The 12,489-nt window shown below is 39.6% G+C and overlaps 1 long non-coding RNA gene across 2 annotated transcripts in view; it reads right to left on the bottom strand.

The window, feature by feature from the left end:
• The window catches only part of LOC140134034 (uncharacterized), a 33,846-nt gene that overhangs the window by 4,883 nt on the left and 16,474 nt on the right, over window positions 1-12,489 (bottom strand). For both annotated transcript variants that reach the window (XR_011856031.1, XR_011856030.1), the window contains exon 2: window positions 8,216-8,330. This is a non-coding gene — a long non-coding RNA (uncharacterized lncRNA). The remainder of the gene's footprint in view (window positions 1-8,215; window positions 8,331-12,489) is intronic.

Below are 12,489 nucleotides of genomic sequence, written 5' to 3'. Positions count from 1 at the left end.
AAATGTTCCTATGTACATGAATCTAGATTGAGCTGGTAGATGTATCCAATCTATGCTCATCCTTAAAACACATCAGTGATTATATTGGCGTCTCCTTCGGAACATGGCCAGGGACTTAGGTCCAGGTATGTACCACCTTAGTTATGTTTGTGTATCTTGCTTACCAAGGTGCTACTTAGTAGCTAATAGATGGCAGCTACTGGTACATAGGCAGTTTCTGGTTACACAAACAAAAAAATCTCACTTCTGTTTTAATTATTTTATAGGAAATGGATTTTATGCAACATGTAGGTATGGATATGAGTAATCTTCTCTCCGCTTACCTTCTTGTAAAGATGAACATGTATATTACTTCATGGGGAAAAGGTTACAATATTATCCTAAAGATCTGTGGGACTTGATGCAGAGAACTCCTGCAGGATTGAGTTGATGAGTTTCAATAGAAAAAAGGTAATAATTGCAAAAATGTAAATACAGTATGCATCAATGCATCTTCTAAATTCTTCCATAGCTTATGTCATGAGCATATAGGCCCACAAGCCTTCACCTAGATGTTATACAGCATGGTTACAGGATCACAGTGATGTCCTTCTGTAATCCAGGAGATTGAGAATTAGACAGAAAAATAATTTTAAATGTTTCATACATATGACTTAAGGAGTCACTGGGGACTGAGAACGGTCACACAGGTTCACCTTTCCTGGTTTAATTTATGTCCCATAAGACAATTCCATTATTCTAAGTCACCTTCAACAGCTGCCACCCAGACTTGTGATGATGTACCTGAACTATAAGTCTCAGAACTATAGGAGGGGCTGTCCTTGCCCCCCCCCCTTGACTATTTATGCATCATAGGAAGGTCTATTTCAATATATTGTTGTATCTCCCAGAATATTGAAGGACATCATTGTGATCTGGACGTTGTCCTCCATAACAGGATGGTGGAGGTTTGTGGGTTTTTATCCTCATAACCGGATCCCTTTAATTATTATGTCTTTTCCATGTATATTTTGGTATGGCTTATACGAGAACCGTACAGTACTCTGAATTCACTAATGTTTTCAGAGTTAAACTTTGACCTATATTGCTTATGTATGCTATTGCTGACATGACATATACTAAGCCTCTATTGTAAGAAGTTTGCCCGTAGAAGTAATAAGGTACAACAATAACGTAAAACATAACTTTTATTACAAGTTGCCCTAAAATAAGGCACAGGTTCACGCCTACTTTTCACCTCCACATTTAATATACATCCTTTGTACCTTAACATTTCAGTATTAAGACTATGTAGTGGATTACTTGGATTGGGATATTTCAGCTGTTTAACATCTGTTCCGTATTTGTCCAGGTCATCTCCATGGTGTGTCTAGCCAGACTCCACAGTAAGCAAACATCTTTTAAGATCCTTCCAAAGTTTTTCTAAATGACCCAATGCTCCCAACCTCTGACCTGATGGTTCTTTCACCTTTCTTTTATGTTTCAATCCTAAAACACCATTCCACCTGACAATTCCATGATATATAATAAAAAACTAGATCAAGGCTGTTGTTTAAATATCATAAATTATATTCTTCTTGTCAAGGCTTCCTGGTCTTCATTAAGTTGGTACAGATTAAATAAGGGCACAAAATCAAAGGCATTAATAAGGTAAAGAAAATTTCCATGACCACATAAAGGGATACTCTTTTGTACATTTATATTAATGAGCCAACAAAGCACAAGAAAGTATCTTTAGATTTGCTTAATTTATTACTTTACTGATTCTACGGCCTAAAACCCACGAGCCAGTCTGATGTGACTAACTTACATCAAGCTCGTATTGTGTGCATGCCCGAATGTCCGGCCCGAACGTTAAGAGAACTGGAACTGAATATACCCCTCAGGCCTGTGTATAGTCCGGCCTAGGCCACATTATACCCCTGAACTCTGAGAGGCAGGGCCCCATATCAGACTTCTGAATGGGGCCCCCCTACACCCACAAAAATTATACATTGTTCTATACTTACAGATTTATACACTTTTACACACATTTATACACTTAAGTGCACGCATTCATGCACTGATAAATATGCTGTACAATGTGCAGCATAATGGGCACATTTACTTACCTGTCAGAATCGCGATCCCCGCTCCGGAATGTCCACCGGAATGCACATCTGCCGCGATCTACATAGATCCTGCACCCGATATCCTGCATGTGTCGCTTCGCGCTCAGGTCCGCCAGAGTTCACCTTCTTCTTCCCGGTGCATGTAAGTGCATGGCTTGCGACACAAACTTGAGTGTTAAGTCTGAATCCATCGGACCGTCCAACGGCTGAAAGCTGGCAGGATTGCGTCACAATCCAATCGCGTGCGACGCAATCCCCGACACAATCTCTATACCAGGAGATATAAAGTAACCTATTCCCTTGGCTTTGAGTTTACATCAAAGCCAATAATTACACAACTGTTATGTATACACAATTTGCACATTATGTTTACACTGCATTTGCGTAAACGCAATGTAAAAAGGATGTTAGTCTAGGCTCACATGTTGTATTTATATAGTGATAAAATTGCGCTTAGTTAACCAGTTAACCAGTTAACTTATTTAACCAGTGTGCTGATAGCACATTGTAATGAATGAGGAGGAAAATCCCCATATAAGATAGGATCGATCAGACAACCTAGGGTTGAAGTACCCTAGGGAGTCTGAAAAATAGTAAAAATAAAAATAAAAAAAAGTTTAAAAAAAAAATTATAATAAAAAATCCAAAAATTTCAAATCACCCCCCTCTCCCTAGAACTGACATAAATATAATTAAACAGTAAATATTAGGTATCGACACGTCCAAAAATGCCTGATCTATCAAAATATGATAAAGTTTTTTCAATGCGTTTAACCCCGTAACGCCCAAAGTCGAAAATGGCACTTTTTTGCCATTTTGAAAAATATAAAAAAATCTATAAAAAGTGATCAAAAGGTCGTACAGTCCTAAAAATGATATCATTGAAAATACAAATCAAATTTCGCAAAAAATGACACCACCCACAGCTCCGTACACCAAAGTATAAAAAAGTTATTAGCGCCAGAAGTTGGCAAAATCAAAAAAATAATTTTTGTACAGGATGTTTTAATTTTTGAAAATGTATGAAAACATTATAAAACCTATACAAATTTGGTGTCCCCTTAATCGTACCGACCCAAAGAATAAAGTAGACATGTCATTTGGGGTGCTCAGTGAAAGACGTAATATCCTAGCCCACAAGAAAATGGCGCGAATGCGTTTTTTCACCATTCTCACTGCATTTGGAATTTTTTTCCCGCTTCCGAGTACATGGAATATTTAATACCATTACTATGAAGTGCAATTTGTTACGCAGAAAACAAGCCATCACACAGCTCTTTACGTGTAAAAATAAAAAAGTTATAGATTTTTGAAGGTGGGGAGTGAAAAATGGACATTAAAAAACAGGAAAGGGCCCAGTCCTTAACCGGTTAAACAGTGTAAATGTGAACACCATGTTTACACCACATGTCCGTAAAGAGTTGTATGCAAGGACAACTATTTTGTTTTTAAGGGACAAAATGGTTACATTAATGAGAAATTATCTTCACACAGGGACATTTTTTAACCCCTTAGTGATGCAGCCTAAAAATACTCTAGTGATTGGGGCATTTTTAGCAAATTTTCATATACGGTTGTTTAAGGGCCATACATCTTTTATTGCATGCTACCTTGTTTGGGGTTAACAGTGGAAAAGGATTTTTTTGTAATTTATAGTACTTTTTTAAAATGAACTCAAAATGAACTGATTTATTAATGAATTCCCTATTTTTTTCAGTCATTTTGATATATAATATGTATAGTCTCGGGCAAAGGGGGCAACTATGACGTGGGTATACTCTGGCCTGGGGGGGGGAATACTCTGGGCTAGGCCACACCCCGGGTATAATCTAGGCTGCGGGTATACTCTAGCCTGTTACACCTGCAAGTTTGATGGAAGTTAGCTGAATCCGACTCACTTGTGGTCTTACCTAGTGCAACTTTTCTAAGTGTAAACATTTAATTGTACAGAATTATTCCAGAATGTAGCATTATAGAATATGGCCTTGCACTCCATCATCATCATCTTCAATATCACTTTCACCTGGTCTCACCATCACTCATTTCTTTCATCCACAGGTATGTCTGCTTAATTTGGCACCAGAAGTCCCAGCGCTTCTCGTCTTTCTCTGCACCTTTCATGCTATTGGTCTGTGTAAATGCAAATCTGTTTCCCTGTCCTCCCTGAGTCCTCCCTGACTTCCTGAATCTTGTGTACTTGCAGTGGCACTTATTAAAAATGCACTGTCAAGATGGTACTGTTGTAGGTGGCTGTCTGTGCATTGGCTCCGGCTTCTGAACCCCCCAACCCTCTCACCCAGCCCTGCGGCATTAACTTGTCCTCTCACTCTATCACTCCCCACCAAGCTGATCATCAGCAGTAGAAACTCCATGTCGCACAACTGGTTGCAACAGAGCGCCGGTAATGGGTCCTGGCTGCCAAGAGCATCAGTAGCAGCTTCATTGGAGCACCTGAAATGTAAGTGATCACAACCAGGGCCTTACAGCAAGTCAGGAGGACGATACACCAAGGCTCCAATGGCAGCCACAGCTCTCCATGTGTTAAAGTGACTGGTATATTTTTGTACCGTAATTGCTTCCCCATATATAATGTGTCATGTAACCTGTATTGTTCTGTATTGCAATGTCCTGTAACTGTTTTTATGCAACCAAGGAACTAGCAACATATAAGAATGCACCAATTTTTATTGTTAAACTTGTGTCTAACTGTGTAACAATTGCCGGTACACTTTGTACAAAATGATTTCCCCCCGGGGGATCAATAAAGTTGTACTGTATTGTATTGTGGGTTTTAGACATTAAAGGGGTTGCACGGTTCCTGACCTCCAAATCAAACTCATGGGTGTGATTAATACACCCTCTATTGCTAAAAATACAATAACTTTCACTTAAATGTTGTGGTAATTGTTATTTTTACCAAAAATTACCTCTTTATTCCTACAGGCGGGAACCGAGAAAGCAAAAAGGCTGCCACACTATGCATTGGGACTACAAGTCCCATGATGCTTCACTCCCACCCTTGTATCGTAGAGGAGGCAGACCTTCTACATACAAGTAAGTATGCTGTATGGAGAATTACACTGTGTGCAGCACATGTGCGCGCACACCGGAGGGTGAAGACTGCAAGTGGTGGTGGATCCTAGACTGTTTACCACGCATGTGCGGCCAGCGCTGGGGACTAAGAACCTGTCATTTCTCTGGAGATGAAGGACTATAAACAACTAGTGCCTTATAACTTTATATTATATTATCTGTAAAACTCCCTACAATCGCTAATAACATTGAATCAGTGAAGGGAGTGACTTTTAAGCCCCATTACAGAGATAGGAATTATCTTTATATCCAGTGCTACTGTAGTACATTGCACAGTATAGGTAACACTGGAAACAATAGACCCCTGTTTAATACACTCTGTGCATTTACTTAAGAAAGCATATTTGAATACTTTGTTTGAAGTATACTTGTTCTTGTGTAATGGCTGTCAAAGAGATTTGCCTTGCGTAACTGTTACAATTATCTTTGCCAAGTAAAGTATGGAAGCCGGCAAGAGAAGTATCGAATATCTTGTTTAATTAAGAGATAATAGTTTACTATAAATTTTATCACTTGAGAAGATACAGAAGTTCTTTCAACATCAAAGAAATGAACAAACTTCAACCACAGTTTACTTCTTGCACCTAATTATAATGTTACTTGAGAAGCTTCAGGAGGAAATATACTATTAGGAACAAGAACTCTGCACTTTTATCATCAAAGTATTCTTTAAGGTTTGGAGCTGTTGCTTTTCTTATTGCTTTATGCAATGATATATTATTTGTTCTGCTTCGTGAAAAGAAAATTGTTGCATATGAACAGGATCAGTGGCTGAATTACTACCATAGTATCTACTACAGGGTCTGCTATAGAAGCGGGCCAAGGCAGGGCCTCCTGACAAAGAAACAGTTGACTGCAATGGTGTAGCAGGGAGCGGTTTGATTCCCTGCTCCACCATTGTGCCTCTGCTACTTCTTTGTGTGGCTGAGGCTGGCCATCACCATGTGATGACCTCATTGCAGCTGCTGCAGGGGGTAGAGGAAAGGTGAATAATCTGTTTTTATTTTTAATTTGAGGGGGCATGAGAAATGGGGGCTATTGTAAGTGGGATGTAAGGAAAAAGGGGCATAAATTGGGGTCTACATAAAGGTGGGATTAAATGTGTGTGGGGGGTGTAAGTGTTTTGTAAATTGTGTATAAACTGTTAAAAATAAATTAGCTGATTTAAAAGGGTTGATAGAAGGGGGTGTTATGAGAAAGGAGATACAAAAAGGGGATATTTAACTATGTGGGTGCCATCATATGATTTTAATAGTGGCACTACATTAAAATATATTATAAATTAAAATGAACTGTATGAACTGTAGGCGTACAATGTAACTGTACATTGAGGTACTGACATATTCACACACTATAACATACGGTTACGAAGGGGGAAGAGTCAAAAATTTGCAATCGGACCAAGTTATTTCCAATAAAGGATTCAACATTGTGATCTTTACAGACATGCAGATGAGATCAAGTCTTCCTCAAACATTGCACCCCTTTTTTTATCAATGTAGGTAGGACATATGTCAAGATCACAGATTTGGGTTCAGGAAGGAAGCCTGCTCTCAGCCCACCAAAACCTAAGTTATTTTAGTTGCCATTACTCGTCATATACACTCACCGGCCACTTTATTAGGTACACCTGTCCAACTGCTCGTTAACACTTAATTTCTAATCAGCCAATCACATGGCGGCAACTCAGTGCATTTAGGCATGTAGACATGGTCAAGACAATCTCCTGCAGTTCAAACCGAGCATCAGTATGGGGAAGAAAGGTGATTTGAGTGCCTTTGAACGTGGCATGGTTGTTGGTGCCAGAAGGGCTGGTCTGAGTATTTCAGAAACTGCTGATCTACTGGGATTTTCACACACAACCATCTCTAGGGTTTACAGAGAATGGTCTGAAAAAGAAAAAACATCCAGTGAGCGGCAGTTCTGTGGGTGGAAATGCCTTGTTGATGCCAGAGGTCAGAGGAGAATGGGCAGACTGGTTCGAGCTGATAGAAAAGCAACAGTGACTCAAATCGCCACCCGTTACAACCAAGGTAGGCAGAAGAGCATCTCTGAACGCATAGTACGTCGAACTTTTAGGCAGATGGGCTACAGCAGCAGAAGACCACACCGGGTGCCACTCCTTTCAGCTAAGAACAGGAAACTGAGGCTACAATTTGCACAAGCTCATCGAAATTGGACAGTAGAAGATTGGAAAAACGTTGCCTGGTCTTATGAGTCTCGATTTCTGCTGCGACATTCGGATGGTAGGGTCAGAATTTGGCGTCAACAACATGAAAGCATGGATCCATCCTGCCTTGTATCAACGGTTCAGGCTGGTGGTGGTGGTGTCATGGTGTGGGGAATATTTTCTTGGCACTCTTTGGGGCCCTTGGTACCAATTGAGCATCGTTGCAACGCCACAGCCTACCTGAGTATTGTTGCTGACCATGTCCATCCCTTTATGACTACAATGTACCCAACATCTGATGGCTACTTTCAGCAGGATAGTGCGCCATGTCATAAAGCTGGAATCATCTCAGACTGGTTTCTTGAACATGACAATGAGTTCATTGTACTCAAATGGCCTCCACAGTCACCAGATCTCAATCCAATAGAGCATCTTTGGGATGTGGTGGAACGGGAGATTTGCATCATGGATGTGCAGCCGACAAATCTGCGGCAACTGTGTGATGCCATCATGTCAATATGGACCAAAATCTCTGAGGAATGCTTCCAGCACCTTGTTGAATCTATGCCACGAAGAATTGAGGCAGTTCTGAAGGCAAAAGGGGGTCCAACCCGACTATGCCCAAATACAATATTACACTCACTAGTTTTTCAACTAATGCCTTTTCTGAGTTCATGGAATCGTTAGAATACAGGAAAGCTCTTATTAAATTGAAATTTAAATAACAAAAAGGACAGTGTTTAGAAACAAAGTGGTTATCATAAAATAAACAGACATACACAAACAATGCAAAACAAAATAGTTTGATAAAATAAAAAGGATAAAAAACAGAACTTGCTACATTGCAGGAAGATATAAGTCTGGTGCCTCAGGAAGCAGAAATAAGCGATCAATCTATCCGTTAGTGATCTCCAAAGGAGGACAACATGCTTTGGTGACAACATCCCCTCGTAGCCCTGTAACGACATGAGAATGGCTTGGTGTATGTTAATGACCTTTTACGACCAAGTCTTTTATGAAACTTTTATCCCTCAAAATCTTTATATGATTATATATTACCAGGCATGGATCCTACAAACTTGGTCTTACTTCCATCTTTTTCCTCATAATGTCCCACACATATACTAAATATGATGCTATCAGTTGTAATAATTTAGGAATTATTTAATTGTTTCCTGTTGCTAGGGTGACATTCAGTGCTCTTTAATACAGTAACAGCAGAGACCTGGATGAAGTTATTAGGGAAAAGCATGTGGTCAAAATATGTATCATGCCACATATTTATTTGATGTGTATAGCAAGATGGGGGTTTTAGATTCTCCCAGCGGGCAATTAGGTTTTATGGTCGTGTCTGGTTCTTGTGGGTACAGGTTTTATGACCCAAGCCTCCTGGCCTGGTTTAGGGACAAGTTGAGGAATTTCAATCGAGGGATAATTTTGATGTTTTTCTATCTTTATCCCCACAACATATTATATCAGATAAAAACCTAAGTGCATGTTCACACATAGTAGCTTTGTGGCACCCATTTCAATTGTCTCATTTATTTAAATTACCTTTTAGTTACAAAATTTCTTGCATTATAACATACAATGCATATGTCTTGTGTCCCTGGTATAAATCTTTTCTGTGTTCAACATTGATTTATGATATATACGCTCTTCCTTTCTGCTGGTGTGTATCTTATGCTGCTGGGTTAGGACACTACAATTAGCGTAGGAATACAAGCATTTTACAGGCATTTATATATGTGTATGTGTGTTTGTGGTGCCCTGTATGGAGACCTCCAATTGCAGAAACAATGTATACTTTATGCATTTAATTGTTTCTTTATTATCCTATAGCAAAATTGTCTATGTAAAGCATCTTCAGCTGTAATGATTTATGGGGTTGCAGTAATAGAACTTCTCAGAATTTGTAGTAAAAACACTATAATATTTGCCACGTTTCCAGGAAGACCCCCTTCCAATGTCAAGAATTTGTTCAGCAGGGCACATCCTTATTTCATCTTTTTCCAGAAAATCTGGTCAATATTAAACTTCAATATAGCCTTTATGCACACACTATACACTTGATTTAAAAATATACTATACATCTGATTGGAAGATTCGACAACATATCGACATAACTATTGGCCCCAATGTTGGTTAAGTCAGCAACTATAAACTGACATAATTGGATCGTCCTAGGACATAGCAATCATATGTATTCCAAAAGACGACATTATAAAATGAGATATTCCGTCATAGCATTTTTTTTATATTTCCACTGCTGGAAACATCATCTCTAGAGACGACAGCCTTCCCAACTAATGAGACTGACCCCAGTTCAGGTGGCATGATAAGGGTTTGCAGGAAATTATGAGTATAATACATTAGGGTACAGGAACCAGTGATCATGAGGAGATGAATTAGCAGGAGAGACTTTAGCAGGTTCTAAATGTTATTGTCACTTTTTCATTGCAAAAAAGAGTTGGAAAGTAATACCAATTGGATGAGTTTATGACAATGCATCCCCTTTTGATTTTAAATGTTTTTTATGTCTTTTACCATAACAGATAAATATTTACATATGCAACATCCCCCACCTGGGCCTAGTCTTTTCTTGGGGCATGGAGGCAGCCGGGGCCCAGAATACTGGAGTGGCTGGCGGTTGCAACCTAGGCATGCTAATGTCACGGTGCTTGGTTTGGGGACCAGAGGGCTGTCCTGCAGCCTGGCAGGTCTCCAGCGGGTGGTGTGTCCAAGATATTAGATGAGGGAGAGGCTGTGGTACAGGTTCTCTCTTAGTGTCCGTAGTGTGAGTCCCTGGAGGATAGATGGGGTGCCCTTGATGGTTATACAGCCATAGCAGGGGCCAGACGGAGGCAACGTTGTGCATAAGATAACTTACAGTTCTTTATTTGAACCAACAGTAGCAACAGGCCAAACGATTCTTTACAGATGGCGGATACTGGGAGTGATCTTGGAGAGTGAACCTCAGGAGTTGGGTCACTAGCCTGGATGCAGGGGCAGGCTGGGACGTGCACAAATGGAAAACGAAGGTATTCCAGCACTCGGTATCTTCTTAAAAGTTTCAAATTTTTATTGTGTAAATATTAAAAGTTGAAAGGTCACATCTTAGCATAACATCAAAGAGATCTCCACGTTTCGGACTAATGTGCTTACGTCCTTATTCATGATCTAAAAATCGCTGTGATCTGCCATCTTAAAAAGGAAAATGACCAGGTGAATTGATTTGTACTTAATTAACCCTTGCGTATTGGCAGCGGAAATGCTTTCCACAATACAAACACTTATATATTATAGTATATGTTTAAAGCATTAAAATATAACATACAATACCAACTTAGTTGTTCAAATCTATCAGCATATTCTATCGTTTACTGCCAAAATACGTGGCTATACGTACCAACATACGTCACATGACCAATGCATTATTTCACGGGGTTGGAGCAAAAGACTCAAATGACATATCCCATTGTGTATGTTATAACAATTTTCAATACAAATACAAAGTATCTGTTTTATTGTTTAAACCTATCGGCATTCGAGTGTTTAATGCTAGAATCCAAAACATCTCACGATTGCAAGTTTGTGTGTTCTGTTGCCTCCCCTGGTTGGAATAGTAACCCTCTCTATGCCCGTGACTTCCAAGGAGGAAAAATCACCTTTATGTGTGTGGTAAAAATGTCTAGAGAGACTAGAGATGTTTTTATCTGTAGATTTGGAACCATCTGTTACATGTTTCGCAATTCTCTTTTTAAGGGAACGAATAGTACTCCCGATATACTGTACTCTGCAAATGTTACAATAAGCCAAATAAACAACATATTTGGTATTACAGTTTATGAACGTCTTCATCTTTATGGGCTTGTTGTCTTGTTCAGAGGAAAAAACTTTTTTGTTGGTCATAAATCTACATACATTACATCTGTTCCCACCACAAGCATAGGAACCTTTAATATCTAACCATGTGTTTGATTTGCCCTGTGAGGCAGAGGAAAATACAGAAGGTGAGACCATATTCCCTATTGTACATGCTCTTCTAGAAACAAACTGACATCCTGGACGTAAAATATTTTTGAGTTAATTATCTGCTTCCAATATTGGAAGATATCTTTTTATTATTTTGATAATATCTTCATAATCCTCGCTATACGTTGTAGAAAAAACAACTTTACGGGGGATGAGATTCTGTCCCTTGTTCTCATGTTGGTTTTTTAAGAGGGTTTCCCTGGTTCTATTGCTGGCTATAGCCTTTGCTCTTTCTATGTCCCTATCTGAATATCCTCTGTTTTTTAATCTATTTGTCATATTGATGCATTCCTTTGAATAGGTGTGAGGGCTGCTACAGCTTCTCCTTGCTCTGATAAATTCTCCTACAGGGAGATTACGAATTACATGTTGTGGATGGCAACTGGTGGCTTGAAGAATTGAATTACCACTAATTTCTTTGCGATATAGTACAGACTCGATATTGCCCGTGGTGTTATCTCCTTTCAGAGTCACATTAAGGAAAGCAATATCATTTGTGCCTATATTATGTGTGAACTCCAAATTATGATCGTTATTATTGATATACATGATAAATTCAGATACAGATGTGGTCAAGCCCCTCCATATGAGCAGACCATCATCTATGTATCTTCCATAAAAATAAATGTAATCTCGGAAAGGATTGTTATTAGAGATGAGCGAACATGCTCGTCCGAGCTTGATGCTCGGTCGAGCATTAGGGTACTCGAAACTGCTCGTTACTCGGACGAATACTTCGCCCGCTCGAGAAAATGGCAGCTCCCGCCGTTTTGCTTTTTGGCGGCCAGAAACAGAGCCAATCACAAGCCAGGAGACTCTGCACTCCACCCAGCATGACGTGGTACCCTTACACGTCGATAGCAGTGGTTGGCTGGCCAGATCAGGTGACCCTGGGATAGACTAGCCGCTGGCCGCGCTGCTCGGATCATTCTGTCTCTGGATGCCGCTAGGGAGAGAGCTGCTGCTGGTCAGGGAAAGCGTTAGGGTGTTCTATTAGCTTACTGTTAGGCAGGAGTGATTCTCAAAGAACCCAACAGCCCTTCTTAGGGCTACAATAACGTTCTACTTTTTTTATTTTAA

This window comes from Engystomops pustulosus, chromosome 5 (genome assembly GCF_040894005.1).
Source record: "Engystomops pustulosus chromosome 5, aEngPut4.maternal, whole genome shotgun sequence".
Taxonomy (NCBI): domain Eukaryota; kingdom Metazoa; phylum Chordata; class Amphibia; order Anura; family Leptodactylidae; genus Engystomops; species Engystomops pustulosus.
Note: the sequence above shows the minus strand (reverse complement) of the source record. Positions and strands in the feature narration are given on the sequence as shown.